The 26,869-nt window shown below is 34.2% G+C and overlaps 2 pseudogenes; both read right to left on the minus strand.

Annotated features, from left to right (window-relative positions):
* Nucleotides 1–713: 713 nt before the first annotated feature.
* On the minus strand, nucleotides 714–2,370 carry LOC125198847 (annotated as a pseudogene).
* Nucleotides 2,371–14,334: 11,964 nt separating this feature from the next.
* Nucleotides 14,335–18,979, minus strand: LOC125198839 (annotated as a pseudogene).
* Nucleotides 18,980–26,869: the final 7,890 nt, after the last annotated feature.

The following is a 26,869-nucleotide window of genomic DNA, read 5'->3' on the forward strand; positions in this document are numbered from 1 at the left end:
CAGCAATTTAATTAATAAGTAAATATTATAGTAAAATTGTTTATTTTAATGTAATAAGAACCCGTTATTTGTATCTGACTTTTCTAAAACAACAATTGAATATCTATTTTAAAATTATAAGTTATACGTAGATGGCATACATCTAATAGTTATTGATAAGATTACATTATCTATTAATATTATAAATTAAAATAAGTACGACCATACCTTTATTAATGAGATAGATGCATTTGATTGAGAAATGCAAATGTGAAAATAAAGAAGCCACGTACATAATCAATTGATCTCTCTCCATCGATTACCGCATCAAAGAGGAAAATGTTTCCCATGATCGCGACTTGTGTAGACGTCCACTTAAAATGTGCGATTACCATTAATAGTTTAATACTATTATGTATTGGCAGTGACTACGCAAAAATTCAATTAATTTTCTTTGATTTTTTGGATTCAAATCCTATCACTTCTCTTTCCTTAACTAAATCACATCGGAAAACTAAGTCGATCATTAACATTGATTTCGAATCATATTGGTGGGACATCGTTAGCAGGTTGTTGGTGATTAGATATGTTATTCTCAATCATTATCTAATAAATTGGTGATATGTTGATCTCAAAATGAACATTCCTTTTTCTTTGTATATTGTTTCGATAGTTCGGTCATTTTTTTGTTGTAAAATAAATTCTAAATACAAATAAAATTACGACAACCATAATGAAAAATTACTACTCCACTTAACTAGTTAAAATAATATTCAAAATTACATAACATTAGGAAAACAAATAACATAACGTACATCATATATAATCTACACAAGTAAATATCACACCCAATATACCCTTCATTCCCTCCTTAAATTTGGGGTAATTAGTTGAATACTTCACCAAATTATAAGGAGAGGAAAAGACAAGTTTTTATTTATTTAATACTTAATTTATTTAGAAATTGATTAAAGTGATTCGACTTGAGACTTGCCGCATGGACCCTTCATCCTAATGTAGAGGCGGTAGTCGTTATAAGTGGTGGGCGAGAGCGCTGCGGCTGCCCCGGTGAGACCAGCTCCTCGGCCGGCTTAATGACCTTATCACCCTTGGGATTGTAGAAGAATGCCAAAGATACCCTCTCCTTGGCTGAATTCACGATCACACGGTGCTCCACGCTTTTATAATTTGCATTACTCAATATCTAAATTCATAAATAAAACAAATGAGATTATTTTTTGGAAAAATTTATATATATTAAAAAATTATATTTTTATTTTTGTATCCTTAAAAGATAATGTAGTAGTAAGTTTTTTGACCTGGAGTTGGTCGCCTAAGTTGACGATGAAGGTGTTAGGTTGGGGCTTAACGGTGATCCAAGTGTCGCCACGTCGGACTTGGAGGCCGGAGACATTTTCATCGGAATAAAGAAGAGTCATACCGCCAGGGTCGGAGTGGGAAGACAGGCCAAGGGTGCGGTCCGGTTGGGGGCATTTTGGGTAATAGTTAACACGCATGCATGCACCTAACTCCTCCTCTCCTCCAAATGCTTCTAAAAGGTAGTCCTCTTTAAGACCAAGATTTCTCGACAAAATCTTCATCAATTTTCCACACAATTCCACCACTTCTCTACTGTACTCCGCCGCCAATTCCCTACAAATTAAAACACATTTTCTATTATATCTCCAATTTCATGCTTGGTCACTATTATTATAGTCCACCAAAAACACATGCTCCCTTGTACCATAAATTTTGTCACACTTTAACTTGGACACATATTTTAAGAAATATGGAAAGTGAGTTGAAAAGGTTAATAGAATATGAGTCATACTTTTATATAAAATTGCCAATAAAACTCTATTTGTATGAGGCCCGAGCCCAAAGTGAACAATATCATACTAACCTGCATGAAACGGGTAAAGTTGGCCATTTGTTCTCGTCTCTGAGCCCAATAGGAAGAAAATGGAGGAAGAAGTAATCGCTCCAGTCCAGAGATATCCCCTTCTCGACACCGAGCCGGCTGCCATAGCCTCTCGTACGTCGCTGGCGAATTAGCATACCTCTGCTTCTCCGCCAGCGGCAGCTGAAAGAACTCACGCCACGCCTCGCGGCAGCGCCATGAGGCCGGGGCTGACGCCGTGGTTCGCCACCTGAAAGAATCCCCACTCGCGGCACGCCTGGTCGATCAGCGCCGCCGTCACCCCGGCGTCGCCGGAGCTCAGCCCCTCCATGTCGATGACCGGAATGTCGGCGCCCTCGCTGGCCGCGGCCGCCACGGCGCCGGCTGGTCTACGGGCTTCTTGCGTGGCGGTCGGGTATGACCGGATCCGCTGTCCGACAAATGCTGGACCGGATCACGGGTTCGGGCCAAGCCTGCACCGTGCTCATCATTTTCTATTGGCGGGTTGAGAATGAATGAAGAGAGGGTTTATGTACTTATATAGAGAAAATGGGAAGTTAGTTTAGTGTGTGGAATAAATGCTATCGACGTAATTTAATTTGAAGTGCAACGTGGATTTCATGTTGTGTACTACTACTACTATATAAGTGGAGTGAGAGAAGAGAAATAGATACATATATATATAGCAATTAGCCATACACTACTATAGGATAGAAAAGGAGTAAGAATTTCCGGCGCCGTGAACAAGTGGAACTCGTCTGAGAATAACATACATTATTAAACGTGGGGATAACTTAACTTTATGTAGAGGAAAATGTTTTGGAATGAACTCCTTCTGCTTCCATTAAAATAAGAACTTTGGGGATGACAGGTGTTTTAATATAAAATAAATAGGAGAGATCTAGAAATAAAAAAAATGATTGGAGTATTATTAGTGGAGAATGAGATTACTCATAAGAGAGAAAAACATACCAAAAAAAGAAGATAACTATTTTTGTGTGACGGTTCAAAATGGAAAAAAAAAATACTCCATCCGTCCCATTATATATGCAACATTTGCTTTTTGGCACGGTATTTTATGTAGTGTTATTTTGAATTAATGAATGAAGAGAAAAGTAAGAGAGAAGAAAAAGTAGAGAGAATATTGTTTCCATTTTTAGAAATATTTTATTTTAAATAGGACAGATCAAAATGAAACGTTTCAAATATAATGGGACGAGGGATTATACATCAAATCTGACTTGCTAGCTAATCTTTATTTGTTTCAGTTTTTAAAGTTGAAGTACTCTCTCGTGTCGGGATTAAAAAAGATAAAGCGGTTCTTTTATCGTTTTAATGTAGATTCATACAAATTTAATTCAATTAATTGGGTTTGTACACCAGTCAACAATCAACATATATCAATTAAGATTAATTAGCATGTGAAGAAATCAAATTTTTTTGTTTATGGTTAATATAGTATTTTAATTAATTTTCTCGTACTAAGTCATGAAGTGAATAAAGTTAGTGCATGTACGCCGTCTCATCTAATATAAACACAAACCAATGTGCGTCTAGTGGTTAGGGAAATATTTATATTCTACTATATAATATGCTACTAAATAATTTTGCATCTTTTTCAGATATATATACTCCACATGATAAGATTTGAAGGATAGCTCGAAGTCGTAAAGTAAAAAGAATAACTTTCCACTAATTACAACATGTGCAAATAAATGGTCAAAGAATTTCACTAAATGCCAACAAAATAAAGAATGGAGTACATAATTTGATTCATTGATGATTTAAAGAGTAGTTTTTGAAGACCACTACTAATAATCTTAATCAAGCTAGGCGCAGTTGCCCACAATATATTCTTTTTTCATTTGGGCGTAAATATTTTTCTTTAAAAAATAATAGTACTAGATTAAAAAAAATAAAAATATTCGAGAATGACACGCATATTATACGCACCATACTCTTATTCAAAAGCCACATGCCAATTTGATCTAGCTTGGTTATAATCGAAGAACATTCTCTTCAGACATTATACACCTTTTAAGGTATACTTCCACATTAATTTGTCTAGGTGACAGTGAGCGATAGTTCTTAATTGACTTCGCCACTTAAATTTATATAATTATATAATGCAAAAATAGATAGATATCCACTTATTAGTGACACTTTAAGTATTCAAAGGGTGAAATGTAGCTATCGATGTTGTAGAATAATACTTGTTTCTATCGTTGCAGAATAAAAAATATTTTCGTGATGAGCCTATCATCAGCATGGGAAAATTTATCAAATTAAATATTGAAAGGTTGATGTGTAACTATTGGTGGTGTTCACACCACACGCATTATTTTCATATTAGCATGCAGTGAATAACTTTTATTGCATGCAATTACCATTCAATTAAATTAAAAATATCAATTTTTTGTTTGATCACAGATGTTTCGAGCGGCCTTTGGCATAGAGGTGTCCACGGTTAGACGAGCTGATTCTGATTGGAACGCCGGTTTCGGTTTTGGAAATTGTTGAACCAGAACCAAACCCGCGAGGGTGTTTGCGTTACGGTTTCGGTTTCCGATCGAACGGCGATTTTCCGGTTTTTTCATTTTCACGGTTCCGAACCGTCGGTTTTGTTGCGGTTTTGCAGTTCCGGCTTGATTTCACGGTTTTCCGGCGGTTTTTGCGGTTCGGTTTGGAACAACCAGGAACCCAGCGGTTCCAAGCACGGATTTCGGTTCGAAAATTTTGAACTGACCCAACCGGTTCAAAAAATCGCGGTTTCGGTTCGGGTAAATTCTCACGGTTTCGGTTCGGAATGAACGAGATTACTGTTTCGATTTTAACACCGGTTCGGTAAATCTTGGGCAGGTCTACTTTGGCGTAGTTCGACTAGTGCAGCGGATTTACAAATTAAGGCGAAAGTCTCCAGCGAGATGGCGGCATTTGAACCCATGACCTCAAGGTGATCACTATCTGCGATGCCAAGTCGTTAGAATCAATTGGTAAATAAATTATCATTTGTTGTTCTTTCGAAAGACCGACCTATTTTTAACTCCTTCATACATCAGCCTTTTAATTATAAACAAAATATCTCCAATTATTTTGTGGAGAACGAAATTAGTTGTATAGCATTTACAAGTGATTCACTACATACAATACACGTTTGTAATAGCTAGATATAGTTTGATTTCTTTGATGAGATAAACCATGTAAAGACTTGGAGTTTAATTTAAGGGCATTAATAAAATAAGCTTTTTGGAGTTACATCGTGGTAGCCAGATGAAGTGCTTTTAACCTACAATCTACTGTTTAGATGGATGCAAAGTGTGTTTAAACTGTACAAATGAGCATCTAACAAAGCTTGATGGCAAATTACATTGGTAGTGTAAGTCATCCAAGTTGCTTAGTATGACCGAGTCTACTTTCCTTCATTCTCAAACTAAAGTGTTTTTCAACTATCCGATACTTTAATCTAGGTTAGCACTATGGTAAGGTGGATTGTCAATCCCTCGAGTATATGACCTTTCTTGGTTTAGTATTCTCAGTGTTTAGGGTTTTTGGTGATGCAACTAACCCTTAAGTAATTTCTTGTTCATGTTGTATTGACTAGTCCTAGTACTAAGTAAAGCAATTGGGTTGCTTTAGCCTTGAAATGAAATGAATTTAAGTCTAACTAAGGCTAAACAATTGAATAAGAAAGACATGAACTTAAAAGGTAATCATGTAACTAGGGCTAGCAAATATACTTCCTACGTCCAATGTAGTTGAGTTGTTCCTTTTGGACACGAAATTTATAAAATTGTTGTTTAAAGGTTAGAGTGAAGAGAGAATAAAAGTAGGAGAGAAAATAAATAATGAGAGAGAATATAGTTTTTGCCAAAAAAAATGACTTAACTACCTTGGGACAATAAAAAAAAGAATACAACTCAACTACCTTGCATTAGCGGTACTTATCAAGGAATTATGTAAACCAATCGAGTTGTGTACACATAACTACTTTATATTCCCTTCGTCTTGTAGTTGAGTCGTATTCCTTTTTAGGTTATCGAAGGTAATTGAGTTATTTTTTTGGCAAAACTTTATCTTCTTTCATACTTTACTCTATCATCTTCTTTCTTTACTTTATTCCCTCTATTTGACTCTCTCTGCTTTAACCTTGCAAACATCAATTTCTTAAATCATGTGCTTAAAAGAAATTCCTTAACTATCTTGGAACGGAGGAGTATGAATCTTCATGAGGAGATTCATGAATTGCTTGTCCAAGACTTGCTCAAGTGTGATCTAACGAAATGACACCAAAAGGATAGGATCTAACAAAAAAAAAAATGCTAGATCTAAAAGATGTGGATCAAAGAAAGGGATGAAGGTGTAATGAGGTAGGGATTCTCTTGGGACTTACAAACCTACATCTAAAAGAAGATGGCAATGCAAATAATACAAAGACTACAAAATTCTAGCTACACTTAAGGTAGAATGCATACCTTTACTCAATTAATTCGACAATTAATCAAACAACCATTCGATAATGAAATTGGATAAATTCTCACAAAGGATATAACTCTCAAAGAGGACTAACATCAATTTTTCTAAAACTTTGGGGTAATATGGTCATTTTACTGGAGTTGCTATATCATTGTGCCTTGGTTTTTGAATTTGGAATGGACCATATTACCCCACAATGATATAGTAGCTCCGGAAAAATGATATGAGTTTTGTATTGAATCTGGATCATCCATTTTTAAGTTTAATGGTCTAGATTAATTCTATATCCGAATACAAAAAGTAGTCTTGGTATTGGACAACATGAGTTTTAAACAAAAAGATTAATTTCCTAAATTACCCTTACTACATATTCCTTTAGTCCCATAAAAATAGAGCCATTTCTATTTTGGTGATCCCATCAAAATAGTCCACTTTTATTTTTGGTAACTTCTTTCTCTCTAATGAGATGCTATATTCTCCACTAACAATATTTAATTATTCTTTTCTTTCTATCTATTTCTTACTTTTAAAATTTGTATCATCCTAAAAGTCTTTATTTCTATGGAGCAAAGAGAGTATAATAAATCTTATAAATCTATCACATATCATAATATAGACAGCTAAGCATAATCTAGTGGCCTAATTTGCCTTAGTTTTGACAAAAAAAAATTGATCTTATTTTAATTCATACCTTAATATATATGTGTCCGCAAAAAGTAGTAAATGAACCAAAACATACATGTTTTGATATTTAGTTCTAATATTTTATATTCTATAATATCATATTGATTAATTTTTTGTTTAGTTAAAGCTTAACCATTTACTCTCTCTATTCCATGAAAATAAACCCTTTTTTGGCATGTACCATAAAAATAGACCATTTTTATTTTTGACAATAAAAAATCTCAAATGAGGTGGATTTCTTTTTCAATAACAATATTTTAATAACATTTTTTCTATCTCTCTGTACTTTATGAATTACTCTATCGGTTCCATATTAATTGAGTCACTTTTTTGTTTAGAAAAGTTAAGATAATTGAGTCATTTATTTTTAACAAAAATAATAGATCTCTTTTATTTTATTACTCTATTAAATCTCTAACTACTTTATTAATACGTTCACTAACAGCATATTCTTAAATTCAGTGAAAAAAGTGATGTTAAATGCTAAAACTCTGAAGCCTGATTGAATATGGTAAATTAACCCTTGATAAAATCAAAGAGTGGGATGAACTATCGTGTTTCATCGAATTCGAATAGGAATAATGGAACAAGTAAAACGTGCGTGTATGGATTTTAGGAAATACTCGGCACGTGACATATTGATGTCGGCAGAACTGCGTTGATCATTTCTCTAACAACCAATCAAAATTTTATATCTCAGATAAAGCTTTCTTTTTCATTTACATCCCACTTTTTGTTCGCCTTAACTGCCGCGAAGAATTTTGGCAATGGATCCACTAATTAATTACTATATATTTTCACATTATGTGGGATTAATAATAGTTCCAGAGTTCTTTTCTTTACCATGATTTTATTTTTCACTACTTCCAAGAAATAAATAAAAAATGTGTCCATTATAAAATTAGTACTATGGCCTAATTTTAATTTTATTCTAACTATGTATTTATTTGGTACAGTATTAAATTTATTATTAAATGATGATCCGGTATTTTATCTTATTTTTCTTTTCTTTGAATATAAAGGCTATGCGACGTCAAATAATTAACACGACCTTGCTTGTACAACCCAAAAACTCGTGGATTAACTCGGATGTCGACTAAATTAAGAGGGTTAGAATAATTGGAGACTTTTATCTGGATAAAATTTCAACCTGGTTATCGCAAGCTGGAGTAGGTTTCACATGAAATAAGATGATTTGACTCGATTGACATCCTTATTTTAATTAATATTTTTATAAAATGTCCTTTATTTTTAATAAATTAATACTTAATTTTTATATTATAGTTTTGTAAGGGTTTATTAATAGTTCGGTCACAGAATGAAAAAGATGCATGACATCTCCATGGAGTATCAATAAAGATTAAAAGAGTGTGTATGAGTTGGCTAAGAGCTCTCATCCAGTCTCTTAGCTAAGAGCAGGAAGTGGCTTTGGACTCATTTTTATCCTTGTCTTAGCTAAAAAGCTGACTCCATGCGTGTCTTAGTAAGGACAAGCTCGTCTCATCATTCTATTATTCAATTTAAATACTCCGATTATTAAAAACATTTCTACATTATAAAAATACATTAAAAAATAAAAATTAAATAATTAAAATCCTAAAAATTAAAAATTACATAATTAAAATACTAAAAAATAAAAATGCATAATTAAAATCCTAGAAAATAAAAAAATACATAATTAAAATCCTACAAATTAAAAATTACACACGTGGAAGACTAGTCCTCTAACCCCAATTGCTCTTGAGACCGGACCATTTGCTCATGTGTTGCAAGTTGCCCGGAGTCATCTTAGACGTATCGTTCAAATAGAGTTGGCCCAAGAGGGTCCACAACGAGTTGTTCGGGGTGGAGAAGGCACAAAGGAAGCGGGAGGAGCGGGATCGGGGCGGATGGAGTCGGGCGCGAGCGGGGCGGTTGGCCGCCGCCTTAACTCCTTCTGCGAGCAGAAGGCGCTCGGGCCGGTTCGGGCTACCAAGTTAGTTCCGCAAGCTGGGTAGCCACATCATCGGAGGCGTTGTCGGATAGGGCTAGGCGACTGGCCGTTCTTGGAGGAGCGGAGGAGGATGCAGCTACGCCCCCCCATACTTCGGATGTTGGCACCCTCGCCACAAGCGAGGTACTGAGCAGTTTAAACTCCAAGCATTGGTAGGTCGCCAAGGCGGCGATGATGTCGAGCTCGCTCTGCCGCTTCCCGCGCCCGCTCTTCCTGTTGGAAGTACCCCTGGAACTTACCGATCTCTAAGTCGGATGATTACGCACCATCTTATCATTGCGATATATGGTTCCCTCGGCGGATTTCATTGTAAAGACGAGTGATGCGCCACCAATACGTATCCCGGTTTGGTTCGTGCCGACGTCCGGATCTTCGAGATTGCCAAGTAGGCTTTGAACATCGCCATCATCTCACCCGAAGTGTACGGTGCGGGTGCCTGAGGCATTTGAGTAGGAGTAGGAATAGAAGTAGGAGTAGGAGTAGAGCATTCTCCCTCCGTCCGGTTCGTCCGCCACTCGAACCCGGAGGCATTTTGGTCGTCCACTGGTAAAGACGGTATCCACTCCGAATTCAAACCTTGGGTTTGAGGAGGAGCCGTAAATTGCGTTTCCGGACTAAATCCGAGTTCGAGTCGAACCAATCATGGTTCCAATCCATTGCGGAGGGGTGATCGCCTGAGCGGACATTGTGTAGTGTGGTGGGAATTTAGATGAGAGAGTATGAGGAAAAAAGATAAGAGAATGTAGATGATAGAATATGAGAAAAAAGATGAGAGAATGAGATGATGATAGAATAGATGAGAATGTGAGTTTTTTGTGTTGAAGTGGGTTATAGATGAAAATGTGAATTTTGGGGGAAAAAAATTGAAAAATAAATTAAAAGTAGGGAGAAAACGGATATATTTTTTTGGGAAGTGGGAAAATATTTTTTTTATTTAAAAACATTTTTTTAATTAATTTAGCATTTTTTAAAAAAAATAAAAAATAAAATTTGAATAAGCCAACGGCTATGCCGTTGGCGAATAAGACACCACGTGTCTTGCTCAGTACGCAGACGGACGACTTCATGAGCGGAGACAGACAGCGGTGCTCAAGCAAGACGGACGGACCGAAGAGGTCACACTACTAGCGGATGCTCTAAGTCGAGAGGTAATGTCTAAAGCCAAATGTCTCGGAGTTAGAATCCTTAATAACGTCTTTAAATATATATATTAATTTACTTTAAAAAAAATTAAAAAATATTTTTATTTTGAGCTTTTAATTAGTTGGCAGCAGGTAGAAAGTATTACCTTTGTCCATAAAAAATAGACTAATTTTATTATTTTGGATGTCCATCAAAATTAGACTAATTCTAAATATAGAAAGTTTAAAACAAATCTACTAACAATACACATCTTTCTAAATATGACACCATAATTCACGACACTACTTCCACCACATTTTCCTCCATTCTTTCTTATTTTACCAATGTACATTAAAACTCGTGTCATTAACAATTTTTTTTTTTGGACGGAGGCCGTAATAAATTCAACATTATTTGATTTGTTAAAAAAATACTACTGCATATTCAACCATTAATATGACAATAAAACTGATCATATTCAATGGGATTCTGTTGGAGAGATCGTCTTAGACCCAAACACATACTCAATGTCATTAAAGCTACAAATATGCCATTACAAATGAACCAAGAATCCATATATCTTTGCAACTAATATTTGTTTTCCAAAATTTTGATATATGTAAAATCTTGTTAATAGTAGTACCAAATAATCAAACGTATATGAAGTTGAACTTGATGACGTAGCTAAGTTGTTTATACGTACTAGTTGATATGTAAACGTTAATACTCGAACAACGTGCTTTCTTTTTTCTTTTCTTTTTAGCTGCACGCAAAGAAGAGTATCTATCGACACGTTTGGAATGTGAGGACAAGTCTTCCTTTGAGTGCATGACAGGTGTCCAAATACTAGATTTGTTGAAACAACAATTTCAACATAGCTTTGCCTCTCTCTCTCCTATAAATTTGCCCCTCCACTCGTTATGCGCATATTTTTCAATTGTCAAGCCCTTGGAAAGTGATGATCCCACAAGATTCTCACATGGTGGGGATGAAAGAGAGAGAGAGAGACAATAAATGTAGTAGTATTCATACCAATGATGATTATTTTCTAGGTATTAAAGATAATATTCGTGATACTGATTTTAGGAAAAGGGCTTGCTGTACCCTTGTGTTTTGCAGTTTTTTCAATTGATTTGGACTTGCTACTCACAATTTAAGTGCATTTTCTATCATCAAAAAAATGTGTCATCCATTAATTATCACATTCTATATTTTCCTTATTAGTATTATTACACTTAAATACTTATGAATTATTAAATTTATAGCATTCTCCAGTAACTATTAAGCATACACTCATTTAATTTGCATATACAGTATATTTTACTACTATTATCGTAACATATATGAGCTTCACTTTATTAAAGTACTATCATCTTGTGAATATCTATTGTCGTGGCGTGGCATACTAGAATCTTACACGTATAATGAATGGAATAGGATTATTTTGCCAAATGCAAGCAATGGTCATTTTCCAAAACCTATGAGGAAATATTTGTGCCTAGTTTTGGTACACAAAATGGAATGCACACTCACATAGTACAATTTATGTATGTGGGATGGGGAAAATTTTCTTTCTAGTTTTATTTGATGGAATGAAATGATCAAAATGGTGAAGCATACGATACAAAATGGCCAAAGTAGCTTTTTTTTTACCCCCCATGTTGGGTACACTAATTGCAAAACCAATACAAGCAATTCCATGTTGTAACTTTTGGGAGCTTTCCAATTTTTACCATGATAATTTATTTACACATGCTACTACTAACTTTCGCATAATTTCTTCCCTCTCAAAATAAAGAATCGCTTTTTTGCATCTTTTATTTCATACTACTAGCGATTCTAGATGATTATTTTTGAGCAATTGAAATGCAGATTATGATTTGTGCTCCTTTAAGTTTTTTCTCTCTTTTTTGATTTTACTTGTCATTATTCTTTTATTTTTCAAGAAATATTTGCAACCAATATTGTTAGTGTTATTTAAGTTAAATCTTACTGTATCATAGTCTAGGACACAAAAAACTTACTCACTCTGTTATGGAAGTAGAACTTTTTCGTTTTTTCACTCGTTTTAAAAATAATGATACTTAATAAATAGTTAAAGTGAATAAAGAGTAAAGTAAGAAGAATAATAATATAGAGAAACTCTTATCTATATTATTCTTTATTCACTAGAATAAAAATTGAATCAACTACTACATGGTTGGGCACTTATAAATTTTGAAAATAAATTGCTAAATATGCTAATAAACCGTGAAAAAAAATATCCTTTAACCTCATTAATTCGGTGTCTTTTGTACGATCATTTTACATCAATAATCTGTTCTCAAATAATTTTACTTTTTTTGTAATTTGTTTCTAAGTAAGCACAATTATCATAAATTATTGAGAGGCAAGATGTATCTCTCTCATTGCGTAGTGGGATAATGGCGTCTAGTCAAAGTCGAGAAGTCGGTAAATAAAAATTATTTTTTGCACGTTGTTTTAATGTTATAGATATTGACGTACAAGTTTTCGCCACCAATTATTTTTTAAATAACCCCACTTGTTATTTATTGCCTTTTCCGCATAACATATTAATTTAATTCTAACTACCATAACTAAAAATGGCTAATTCTTATCGACAAATACGGTGCAGATTGGATATCAATTTTATGATAAGGTTCGAGTAAAACAGAGTCTCATGATCAATAAAGGTAAACGCAAAAATACAACAGATACTCATCTTACACATCCAAGTCATTATATTAGAAATCTAGAGATACAAAGAATTAATCAGAGCAATAATCTTAGAGCAGTGCATCATCACTTTCTTAAATTTAACATATACTCTAACAGGAAAGAAGTATTCACATGTCTCAAATACACAGAGCAGAGAAGAGAAGCATTTTAAATTTCAATCCTATAATAAAGATGCAGAAATCTGTTAATAGTTAATACTATGGAAGAAGGTGTATCAATCTAATAACAACACTATAAAGCATAAAACACTCGAAGAGCAATAAAGGATGCATAATAATGCAGAAAATAATGAAAAGACAATATCGATCTCCATTTCATTTCCCGGATATGTGTGGGCTTTTCCTGTTTTTTTTTATTTTCTGTATCCACTCATTCAAGAAACAAGCACATCCAGAATGATACTGACGCAACAAGGCCGACATCAAAGCTGTCGACAGAGACTGCCTAACCAACAAATGGATTAAGGAAGGAGGAAATGAAGATAATGATTAATCTAACAGAGCTTGCCTCTTTTCATTGTTTTAGGTCAGGCAAAACAAACATGAGTTAATCGACAAAACTAAGGGGAAATATCATCTAATCGAAAAATATCTATTACCAGGCATAATATCTATTAGTCGACAAAACTAAGGGAAATATCATCTAATCGAAAAATATCTATCACCAGGCATAGTATCTATTAGTCGACAAAACCAAGGGGAAATATCATCTAATCGAAAATTATTTATTACCAGGCATAATAACAGTACTATAAACATCAAACTTCAGTATATTTTTGCATATCCACCCTTCTCAGCTAAGTCATTTGCACATGGAAACATGTCAGTTTCTTCCTAGTATGCAAGTCATTCGTATACCACAAAATGTGTGAGATAATAATCGCAAGCACTTTATACATCAAAGATAGTAAACCACATCTTGTTGGATGGGCCAGAAACAGAAGAACACGATAGGACAACACCTAGTAGAAGGAAGAATGACAAAACCTACAGTGTAGTCGACATCCCTACTAAATGAACGAGGCGACCACACTACACTAAAATAGATAAATTGTTAACACACACACTGAAAAACTTTTGAAGGCTTAAGGTTTTATGAAATGTTGAAATAGGCCTAGTTCAAGGTGGTGGGCATTTACTTTCTTTAGAGGAATGGTTAGGAGGTAAAGCCAGCAGATAGAAGAAGAGAACAAGGTCAAGGTTTTAGAAGTTGTAATTCATACATATATTGAAGACATTAAATCTTAAAAATTAACCATATGGAGTATAAGGACCAAAATAACTTATACATTCACAAGGACAAGGGAAAAACAAACACAAAGAAAATTGTTTTAATTTGCACAAATCACATGTTCGCTGAGAGCTATTCTTTTGACAAATATATTTACTAGTAATAATCAGTATCAGACATCTAAATCATCTGTCAATGACAGAAACAGAGGAGATGTTGAATTGGGGGAGAGAATACGATATATCAGTGTCTCGGGGACCAGCAAGCTCTGTGCTAGTCAATTGTACTCACCCCATACATTATCTTTCTAGGTTACCAATCAGATGGAACCCCATTGTATATGTGGAAGCCATAATAATGATAACAATGGTAATTTCACTACAAAGGGAAACAACTTGGTAACTCGTACAGATGAGAGAAACAGTCATATTTACCCGCCCAAGTTAACCGAACCATCCTTCATCAGCTTTATGCTCAGGCTATTAAATCTCCCTCTTGAGTAATGTCGTGAAGCTTTTCTCCAATCTGTGCCAGTTTTCATCATGGCTACAAATTCATCATAGCTTATAAGTCCATCCTGCATTGTGGCAAATTGTGGTTATAATCTATTTCAGGCCCTACCCATATTCAAACTAAAGAATTTATTTTCACCTTATCCCTGTCAACCTCCTGAAAAATGTCATTTGCCACATCTGCACTATCATCTTCGCCATCTTCTTTCAAGGCATCCCGAAGCTCCCCAGGCTCAATGTAACCATTTCCGTCTTTGTCAAAATAGGAGAAAGCTTTGTGAAGATGCTCATCGTTGGAAATCTTCTGCAGATGGAGTGAAATAGCAAGAAATTCTCCATAGTCCAATGTTCCTTTACCATTTGCATCCACCTGTTGGGAAGAAATGAATAAACATCGGCAAGAATATGATTAGTAAACTCGAACAAACAACGAATCATACATATACAGGCAAAGAGACGGGACTATTTCTTTTCTCAGTTATTGATTTACGTTATACTACTGGTGGGGAGTTCAAGGACAGGGTATTTGAAGCTTCAAACATAAATCACTATGTACAGAAGTCCTGACGCAGATACCTGGATGCATGTTACATTAGAAAATTAGAGTGACAAAGAAATAAGTCACAGTAAGGTCAAAGTAAACCAAAGGATATCTCTTTTACAGATTCCCAATTATATTGTTGAATGAGAATGGGCCTCACAGCAACCAATAAGTTCTGTTCACAACTTGTAAAAGCACGAGTTTAATAACCATAGATTGATTTTCCACACTAAAAACACTAGTTTTCATTACATTTATTCACACCTTCGCAATTATAGGCAAAGTAAACCAACGACCAACCCATTCAACTGCTTAACTTGCAAAACGAAACTTTGATCTAGGTCTCAAAATTAAGAGGTGCTACACTAATGCCACCATCACAAATTTATCAATGTGAAGCAATGGCTGTACGTGTACTGGGTTAAAAGATGGCAGACTTACAGCTTCAATGAGCATTTGTATTTCTGTCTCTGTCATCTGTGAGTTAGAATTTTTTAATCCAGCCTTGAGTTCATCAGTTGAAACAATACCATCACTATCAGTGTCTATCCTTGCAAAAATATCTTTGATTCCTTCAACTTCTTCATTAGATAAGAAATCAGCAATGACCTATTCAAAGACCGAAAGTAAATATCTTTATCTCCAAAAATGAAGATAGCTAAAGAGAATGAAAAGGTTAAAATAATGAACCAACCCTAAGGGCCTTTCGCTTGAATCTATTCATCAAGGAGAACTGCTTCAGTCTTGACTTGACAACATCTCCAAGAGGAACATTTGAAGCCTTCTTCGCATTTAGGAGCCAGGGATGCTCTGTGAACCAAATTATGTTATAACCATAAAACTAATCCATATTCCCAGTTTTTCCAAAAAAAATGCATGGCCATGCTAGATAGGTGACTCTATAAACATATAGTGTCATTTAAAAACACTGAATTTGATGATTGGATTACTAAATACACAATGATGCTCCATAATGTTCATTATGATAAGGTAACAACCATATACAAGAACTTGCATAGGCTAACCCCATAGCATGACCAAAGTAGGACTTGGAATTAAAGACAAAGATAGTAAATCACTCAGGATGGACAAATAATCAGCATAAGTAGGGACAATCTTTGCATGTTTTCAGGCTATACGAATGTATGTATGAAACACTTTTTCCCCTAAACTCAAACCAAGATGTTTACACAACTAATAGAACATGAATGTCTCACTATAACAGTTAAAGAAAAATTTTGTAGACCATCAAGTTCAAACAATCATCCCTTACTTAAATGTCAACAATTTGGCAATGTATAACATACCAAGAACTTGCTGTGCTGTCAATCGGAGCTTAGGATCTGTTCAAGCATCTGTCTTACAAGGCTCTTGGCACTGTCAGATATACTTGGCCATGGTTCGCGTTCAAAGTCGATTTTCCCACGTATGATGGCCTGGGCTACACCTTGCTGGGACTCTGCAGAATAATTGCTTAAACGTCAAGTCATTTTGGATACTTCATATCCTATGGGTTGTTAACATTGGTATCGAAAGTCAGGACATGTGATGCCTGCTGACAAAGAAAACCTTATTGGCAGGCATTTACAAGTACTATTGTATACAGTATGCTGTATGCAATAGCTAGTCAAGGTTGCTAAGATATGTGTTCACAAAAGATACGATGGATGCAGACAAGAGGATAAAGTGAATTGTAAGTTACCTGCCCAGAAGGGAGGAACCCCACACAACATGATATAAAGAATGACCCCTGCACTCCAGATATCTATTTCTGGCCAAAATTTTAAAGCCTGAGTACCTCCGCGCCATGTAGTAAGGGCTCCCAACAATTTCAGAAAATCTCTCACCTAGAATCCAAGAGTTATTCTTTTATTCTTAAGATGGTCAAAGCAAAGGACCACATACAACATTATGAACAATGGCTGAAGCACGTTAGACATGATACATTGACATACAAGGATATAAACTTGTTCAACGAAAAATAATGAAATGACAGACACGAGAAAAGTCATCGAGTGTCTGTATAAAAATGATGATGCTGTCTTGAGGAGAAACAAATAAACAAACTTATAAGACTTATATTTTAGAAAATGGGCGGTTCACAGCATACCAAACCCAGTAGCATCTACTTCCATTTTAAATAGCCACAGGTTGTGTACCTCACTGTTCTATATACACAATATTGTATCTACAAGACCCTAAATATAACACAATAGACTCTGATACACGTCAAAGGTGCAATGGCATGCATATACGAAAGGCAACCAAAGAAAGGGGAGAAAAAGTGAGAAAATTGGGTTTTTTAAGAAATATACTGTAATTCTTATTTGTTTAATTGAAATAACAAAACTTTTTATAATTGGAAAAAAAGGGCCCAATCCTATTATGGTTCGACTCTCCTAAACTGATCTGGGAAAAAACCACAAAGAAAACCCAGAAGGAAATAATTTCTTGACTCGATAATATGACTTAAGATAGACTTGACTCCATAGGAAATAACTAAACATAATCTTGGAATTAAGGAGGGTCGTCCCAAATGTGTGCGTGGGCTTGAGGGGCTGCTGCTCGGGCTGTTGTGCTTATCAGATTCGCAACCTGAGATTGCAAGAGCCCCACCCTTAAAGGAATAGTAGCTTCACTAGCAGAGCAGAGCAATGCTACAAGGTCCCTTTTCTTACAAAACTGCTGTGTCAAGTCATATTCTACATTTTTTTTAAAATTAAGGTACTACAGTAGCATTTCTTTATCATGGTTTCCATCATTTATTACTTGCACACTCTTTTGATCATAACATAATCTTCTATTTTAGTAGTAGTACATTCAAAAGACGATCTATGGAGGCAATGACAACACTAAAGCTCTTTCGATATCCAACTCGGCTAAGAATTCGCAATTCTATGCATACAAGTGTATCCAGATAATTGAGTTAAGTAGTAAGCCAATAACTTCCCAGTGATTCCAAATATTTAAAACGAAATAGTACTATTATTGGACCAAACCTGGCTTGAAGAAAATAGACAATCCGAAATCAATCGCTTTAAGAGGCGAATTTTCCTTCTTATTCGAAAACAGGAAATTCTCGGGCTTCAAATCCCTATGAATAACCCCATGCTTGTGGCACAGCTGCACGACCTCCACAACCGTCCTGGTCACCGCAGGCCGCCGCCCGCTCCGTGTAATGCCCCCTCGCAACAATCCTATCAAACAGCTCCCCTCCCTCGCACAGCTCCATCACCAAATGCACGGCATTCTCGTCCTCCCGCGCCTCTTTCAAGCTGACGATGCTCGAGTTCTGCGGCAAATGCTTCATTATCGCTACCTCCTCCTCACATCCTCCACATCCACCGCCGTCCGCAGCTTCCGCTTCGAAATCGACTTGCAAGCCAACATCTCCCTGGTTTCCCGCTCAATGCACAAATAGGTCACCCCAAATTCCCCCTCCCCAGCTCGCGATCGACTAAATACTTCTCCTCGATATTCTCCTTCTCCGCATCCGTCAAAACTGCGATTGGCTTCTTCGCGATTCCGGAGGACTTATCCTTCCGGCCGGGGTCGTGGCGGAGAAGTTTCCCGACTTGACGTCTTCTCTGGCTACGGAAGCCGGAGATCTACAGCAATTCCCCATTCACAATTGAGTTCGGTCAAGTACAAACCCTAGATGTAGCAGAATCTCAGATTTAACATTGAATGTATGTAAAATTTTCACATAGAATGTGTGAATTTCTCAGTCAGTGTGAGTTTGAGGGCTCACTCAAGGTTAGCTGGGTTTGAGTAACGGTACAGATATTTCTCTTTTTGCAGAGAGATCACTCTTTTGTTTGACATGTTACTCATTCATCGTCAACAGTTTCTTTTATTTATTTTTCTACTGATACTTCACACTTATTTTTACTATTCTCTCCATTACGACTAAGAAGATGTACGCTTTTTAATCATCAGTGCTTTTGAAATTGTTGTTAATATGATTAATTGGATAAAGAAAGAACGATGTAAGTATTAAATGGGAAAGAAATAGAGTTGGATATTTAATTAGAAAGAGAACAAAGTGATTTAATTAGAAAGAGAACAAAGAGAACGCTATTAAAAAATAAAATGACTATCTTATGAAACTTAAAAGAAAACGTTTCATCTTAATTAAGGAAATATTTCCTCCCATAGTAGATGGCATAGTTGAAGAATAGCATAATTTTAAGGCATTGTTTTGTGTATTAGATGGAGAAAGAAAATAGATATTTATATTAATGTGAGAGAGAACTTTTTCCAAAAAGGAAATGTGACATCAAACAAACTAAAAGAAAGTATGACATCTATTATGACGGAGGAGTACTAATTTTGTTAATAGATCTCACGTTCTACTAACTCATTTCCCTCTCATGTTACTATAAAATTAATACTACCTTCGTCCGAAAAATAGAAACTTTAAAAACAACATGAGTTTTAATGTATAAGGGCATCCGCAATGGTGCGGACTGATCGTCTGTCGATCGTCACACCGAAAGATCGCGGAGGATACCCCATCGTCATGCGCATCGTCGCCATCGTGGACGACATGCACGATGGTCGACGATGCTCACACGTTGTTTTTTTTTTTTTGATTTTTTTCCAGTTTTTTTTTTCTTATTTAAACACTACAATTCTCTACCATTTCACACACTTCAATTTCACATCTCTTCAATTTCTCTTCAATTATTCTCTTTTATCGTCTCAAAAATGAATCCCGGCGACTACTATTTGAGTACAACGGATGGCTGCAGATGGGCCTTGACTCGAGCCTTGTTCGATGTCGTTAATGAAGCCGCGGAAGAATGCTTGGCACAGATGCAGTTGGAGGGACGTGATGAGTACTTCCGAGAATCGGGAAGGCGGGATCGGGACCCGGACTTAGCCGTTGCGAAGTGCACGGTTGCGATCCGCTAGTTGGCCTATGGCACAACAACTGATATGTTCGACGAGTACCTTCACGTCGAGGATACAACCGGCCGCGAATGTCTCAAGAAATTTTGTAAGTTAGTTGTGGAGGCTTTGGCGACACCTATTTGTGACGTCGCTGTGCATGATTACCGAGCATGATGCGGATGCACGAGACGTGCACGGCTTCCCGGGATGCTAGGGAGCATCGACGTATGCACTCGTCTGGAAGAACCGCCTGACGGCGTGGAGAGGCTAATTTACTAGCGGCTACAAGGGCGCCACCCGACGATGATCCTAGAAGCCGTCGCCGACCACCGCCTCGGATCCGGCATGCCTACTTTGGTGTAGCCAGTCGAACAACGACATCAACGTCCTCATTCATCCACCTCTTCGCCGATCGCTGCGGGGTCGCGGCCCGGCCATCGAGTTCACTGCCAACGGCCGCGACATCATATGGGTACTACTTGGCCAATGGCATATACCCAAGGTGGCCTGTTTTTTAAGACGATCGATGCCCAATTGGTGAGAGGAGAGTCTTGTTTGCGGCAAAGCAGAGTCACGCGAAGGATGTGGAGCGGGCTTTTGGGGTGCTCCAATCGCGGTGGGCAATCGTGAAAGGTCCGGCGTGTTTTCGGTACAGAAGTCATCGCCGACGTCATGTATCGTGCATCATCATGCATAACATGATAGTCGAACAAGAACGTGAACATGTCACCGATCGGGTGGATGATGAAGCCGGATCTAGCCCGAAGACGGCGACCTCGCCTGTCACTCGAGGGATTACCGATGGGTTTCGGTGCGTTCTACACGACAGCCTCAATGCGCGCCAACAAGACCATACTCGACTTCATGACCGACATGATTGAAGAAGTTTGGAACCGCAACCGCCGTCGTTGAGAATTTGTAGTTTTTTTATTTCGTATTGTAATGTTTTAATTTTAATGAAATGAAGTTTTTTTTTCCAAATTTTGAAGTATTTAAATATTCAAATAATAGATAAAATGCTTAGGGCGGGCTATAGTCCGCCCCACTAGAATGGGTGAAGGATAAAATGCGACGTGACGGTGCATAGGGCGCCGTCAGTGCGTCCCACCGTGGATGCCCTAATTGGTAAAGTAAGACGAAGAATTCTCAAGTACGAGAAATGAAGAGAAAAGTAATGGAAATAGAAAAAATCAAAAGTTTCTATTTTCAAGAGACGGAATAGTATATAAAAGTAAGACTCATATTCTATTAACTTCTCCAACTCACTTTCTATTGCATTTCTTAAAACTTATGTTGGGTTAAAGTGTGACGTTTAATAACAGGAAAAAAAAAAAAAAAAGAGTACTCTCTCCTATTCTTGGATTGTATTTAACTTACTAACAGCATAATCTCTTAAGCTAAAAATCTCACAAGTTCAATCCACCGTGACAATCTAACTTAAATTTTGTTTTGCATGTGGGTATGTGACAATAATATTAGTATTAATTTAATACATATGTAAAGGAGAAATATAATATACATGATGGATAAAGTATTAAATTAGGATTCTCATAAAAAAAAGCAGTGATAATCATGATGATGGTCGCAGAGTAAAAGTTGAGGATAATGAAACTATGGCATAATAATTTGCAACCCAACATATGCTATTATTGCTCAGTCAACGTAGTCAAAGCTATGCATAAACTTCGTGAGTTGATATCATTACATGCAACTAGAAGATTTCCTACTCATATAGAAACGAAATAGTAAAACATAGTACCACCCCTTTCACTAGCTATAATGATGAAACAAAGGAGGAAAAATGCACTTACTTTCACTAGACAATTTCAAACATATGAACAAAGCATAATGATTGATAATACAACATTTTGGTTAGGTATTATATTATATATCGGCTTCAAGAAAAGGCTGATTAAAGAAGAACAATTATGTTGTTTGCGGGAATCAAGAAAAAGAGATAAAAGCAATTGATCAGTGGGTTCACGGCTTCACGCTATCTCTTTGTTTAATTTTTCTTAAAATACACTACTACTACTAAAATAAAGAAGTACTACTACTTGAGTTGAGATATATCGGAGCACCCATTCCTTCAAAAAGAAAAAGCAGAGCACGCATCTCTCCCTGATTTTCTCACCACTAAATATTTTTTAAGAAACTGATTTTGGTTGTAAATTAATGCTAGATAGGTATTTTAAATTAAATCAATAAAATGGCATCTTAACCCTAATAATCATCTCTAAAAACTGAGCAACATATTTGTAAAATACAAACACCTTTCAAATATTCATTTTCCATAGTAATATTAATGATGTTATCAATGATAGTCATTGTAATAAAATGAAATTTAGTAAATATAGATATTATTGATAGTAACTACTAGTTTTTTTTTAATGCTCCAATAATTTTATATTACTATTACTCTTTAACTGTAGTTTTTGTTTTCAATTTTTTTATATTTTTAATGAATCATTAATATTTTTTCTTACTAATTTATTTTTATTTGCTCGATATTAGTATTAATAACTCACAGTTAGTAAAATAATTTATTTGACAGTTAGTATAGATTAATATATTTACTAAATTAATAGATACAATAGTACTATTAACTAATACTCCCCGTCCATAAAAAATAATCTATTAATGTATGTACATGTATTGTATCATTGATTTGATTAAGTGTCATCACGATAGTTTTTTGCTACTTTGTAGAAATAATAATATCATGTGATAACAAAAATATTGAGTGCATTTAGCAAGAGAAAGAAAAATTAGATCCTTTATTTTCTCTTAATTAAATTCTAATGCCATCGTCGGTATTTGAAAATAAAAACAAGTAGGAGTATAAGCTTACTAACAGTGTACTATAACGGTAATGGATAATTTTGTGTCCCTGTGAGTCCAACTAATAAACCCAATTATGTTGAGAATTAGAAAATAAGCCCATAATTTGTGTGCTCGTTTTATGGAGTACTGCTTTGTTATCTGAAGTTGCATTAGCTAATAATTTTTGGAAATATATAAAATATAAATTTTTATAATGGACTTTTATATAAGTTGCTATTTTAAAGTGGCGAAAGTATATAAATATTCAGCTATATCTAATTTGCAATCAAATGGGAGTTTAGATATTCATATTGGGCCCTCCTATGAGCCCAAATAATGGGCCCAATTTGTTTGATTTAAAGCCTAACTATGTGGCTTTGTTTTATACTGTTATTGAAATATCTTCATAATTTTATTGAGAATTTTATAAATATAATTGATTTTTTAGAACTATAACTTTAGTCCCATATTTTTCCATTTGCATATTTACGGTTTTCATACTTTAAAAATATCCTCACACGTATTTGCATTTCGATGTAATATTGATCTAAAATGTTCTTCAACTCGAAAGACATTTTTATTAAATTCTTTAGCTTTTATCTCCTGTTCCATGTGCACGTAGACATACAAAATTATAAACATTACAATGCAATATATACAAGTAGTTGTTATAGATTGTTTTTTGCAGATTGCATTTTAAATATAGGCGGATTGCATTATAGGAGTAATTTGTTTAGTTTTGCATTATAGATGTTATTTAATTTGCATTATAGATATACAAGGTTTACATTTATAGACATTTTATTTTGCATTGTAGACAAAATTGTCTATAATGCAAAAATAAATATTTTATTAAATAATTAAGAAAAATTAAAAATAAAATAAGTGTAATAAAAAAATATATAGAAAATACAAAAAATTTAAAAAATTAACCTTAAGAGAATATTGCAAAGATAAAATAAATAGTTCTTCCTTCGTTCCAACTTTGCTGTGATAAAACTTTTCATCTCAACACGACATTATAAGGGATACATATACTCCATAAAATTTATTCTCTTTTATCTTGTTACTTATCGCTCGTATCTTTATTTTCTATTATACTTTATTCTATCATCAATTTAACTTAACATTAATTTTTCAAATCTTAGTGCAAAAAAGGAATGCACAATTAATTTAAAATGGAATAGTATTAAAATTTAGAGATGTTCGCAGCTATTTTAAAATTTTAAAACTAGATATACAAATAGCAAAATATGAGGATAAAAAAATAATTATTTCTATATATTATAATCAGGAAAAAATAATTTGTCTATTTTAAATGACAAATTGAGTTTTTAGATATTTATTATCATCTTTATTTTATTTTATTTTCACCTAATTTATAAAACAAAAATACCTAAAATTTCATATCAAGAAATGTCCATTTGAGGAATAGAAAAAATGTCTTAATAAGTACGCCAAAAACGCGGATTGCATCATAGCTGTGTGAATTAAGTAACGAGTGGGACCCACATCTTCAAAGCCCGAGTCATGCAGCGTGACACGTGGATTGACTGTGTGACAACTGCACGAGGCATATAATAGAACTCCGCGTACTGGATATGCTGAAACTATTGAAAAATAATTAATCTTTTCTTTCTTTATGAGGTTTTGCCTAAATCTCTATATTATTGTAAAAATTATATATGGTTCTGATCTAGTTGGATAATATATTACTAATAATTATTATAAAGTGAACACAATCTTTTTCTACTTCACCATCATTATCTGTCGGATTATGATAATGGAATTAATAAGTGGCTAGTTCTCGACCCACTTAAATTGGAACTGTCATTTACGGAGTAATTTTTATTGGCAATAAAAAAATTGCAGTTGTTATAAGTATTTGGTTGCGAGTTATTTTTAGGAAATACAGGCAAATACAATATTTGGATTCATGGTGTGTTTCTAGCTACCGACTACCTTAAGTCATTGTGATTTCTCATATATACTCTCTCTATTTCGTTATAACACATATCTTTTCTGCACAAATTTTTAAACTGTAGGAGTAGTATTTAGTGGTTAAAATAAGAGAGTGATTAAACAATGATATAATTTCCTAAATGAAAAAATAAAGAAAAAGTAATTTTAAAACAATTGATAAAATTATATTTTTTTGCTATGAAAAAAATATCTCACATATGATAGGACAGTCTATAAAGTCAAAACTATATAGATTTTCTTTATATAATAGTAGTATGATTTGAGGTTTAACTAGTGATGCACTTGGGTTTAGACTTTTATCTATACATATATAAATGGAGAGTTTTGGGAGTTTTTGTATAATTATTTTATGAGAAGGATGTTAATGCAATAAACAAAAGTTATTAAATTGGTTAATTGACTAAATTTGATCATATAAAAAATTTGGGGCTTTACATATGGTATAATTATGATGAAATTAATGAATTAACCCCCCGAAAAATTAGAAAATTTTCCCCATCTTTCTTATTTTTTGGAGTAAAAAAAAAAGAGTTTAATGTGATTGAAATAATTTAATATTATGACCCAACAAATTTTAGTCTCAATTCAATCATGATATCAAGCCCAAAACAAATTAATCTCTTTAAAGAAAAAAAAAAAGTAAAATAAAAAGAGGAACCTTATAAGAAAATGGCATAGTGGGGGATGGTAAGGGAAAGGGCATTTATTTTTTTTATTTTTTAACCTTCTTTTTTAAATTTTGTTTGGGGCCAAATTAATTTTTTGCATTTTTATTTTGTCTTAAAAAAGCTTGATTTTTGTGGAATACCTCAACAATAGCTTTTTCCTTTTCAAAATTTTTTTATATTTTAGGGGCATTTAGGGCATTATATTGTTTGATTTTTAAGCTTCGTTTTTTTCTAATAGTTTAAGTGTTTTAAAAATTATAAAGTTCTTTTATCTATAGGAAAATTTTCAACGGGGAAAAATGGGCAAAGTAATTTGTCTTTGGGGGGAAAAGGGGTTTTTCATAACTTTATTATTTTTTTTACTATTTTCATTGAATTTCTATTCTACTTAGTTGTATAATTGTAAATTTTTACTTAGTTGAAACTCCTATACGGGTTTTGGAATAATTTCTAATTGTGATATAATCTAATTTTAAATATTTAATGAAAACTCCTACAAATTATAAATTTTATTATTGTATACTATTTTTAAATAGACAATTTTAATATAATATTACTATTTTAAAAATTTTAAAAAATGGACCATTTAAAATACAAAAATATAGTTTAATTGTCTACTCATTTTTTGATGTTTATGTGAATGTTATTTTTTTATAAATATTTTTATATTTATATAAATACTTTAATTTTAATTTTATATTTATCATCACAAGTAGTGTATGGTATTTTTTTGTTTTTTTCAATTTTTTAAAATTTTTTTTCAAAACTAAATTTTTAACCCCGGGGGGAAAATTTTTTTTGATTTTGAGAGATCTTTCATGTTTTCATTTTGAATTTAAAAAAAAGTTTAATTTAAAAATTTTTTGTTATTGAATTTATGCATCTTAATGGGATTTTATGATATAGGTGTGGAAATTATGACATTCTCAAAGATTTTTTTAATTATAATTTTTATAAAATCATGTCATGATGTTTTTTCAACTCAATGTAGAAGATGAAAAGCTTTTTTAAATTTTAAACATAGGGAAATTTGAGGTTTTTTTTTAGAAGTGAAAGGTTTTTAAAATCCCTCTCTCCATGATCACCTAAAAGTTTTAAATTTTGGCAAATGAAAGGTTTTGTAACACCCCATTTATCTCTTGCAAAATAAAAGTACCTCCTCTCCTCTCAACCAAAATTTCTCTTTTTTTTTAAAACCAAATTTTAATGGTGGTGCTATCTCCCATCCCAATCTCCCCCATGAAAACATGCAAGGCACGCCATCCCGTTGGGGCCCATCTTTCCCAAAACCCCCTTGTAGGCGGCAAAGACTTTGGGTTTATAAAT

Source organism: Salvia hispanica, unplaced genomic scaffold (genome assembly GCF_023119035.1).
Source record: "Salvia hispanica cultivar TCC Black 2014 unplaced genomic scaffold, UniMelb_Shisp_WGS_1.0 HiC_scaffold_296, whole genome shotgun sequence".
Lineage (NCBI taxonomy): Eukaryota > Viridiplantae > Streptophyta > Magnoliopsida > Lamiales > Lamiaceae > Salvia > Salvia hispanica.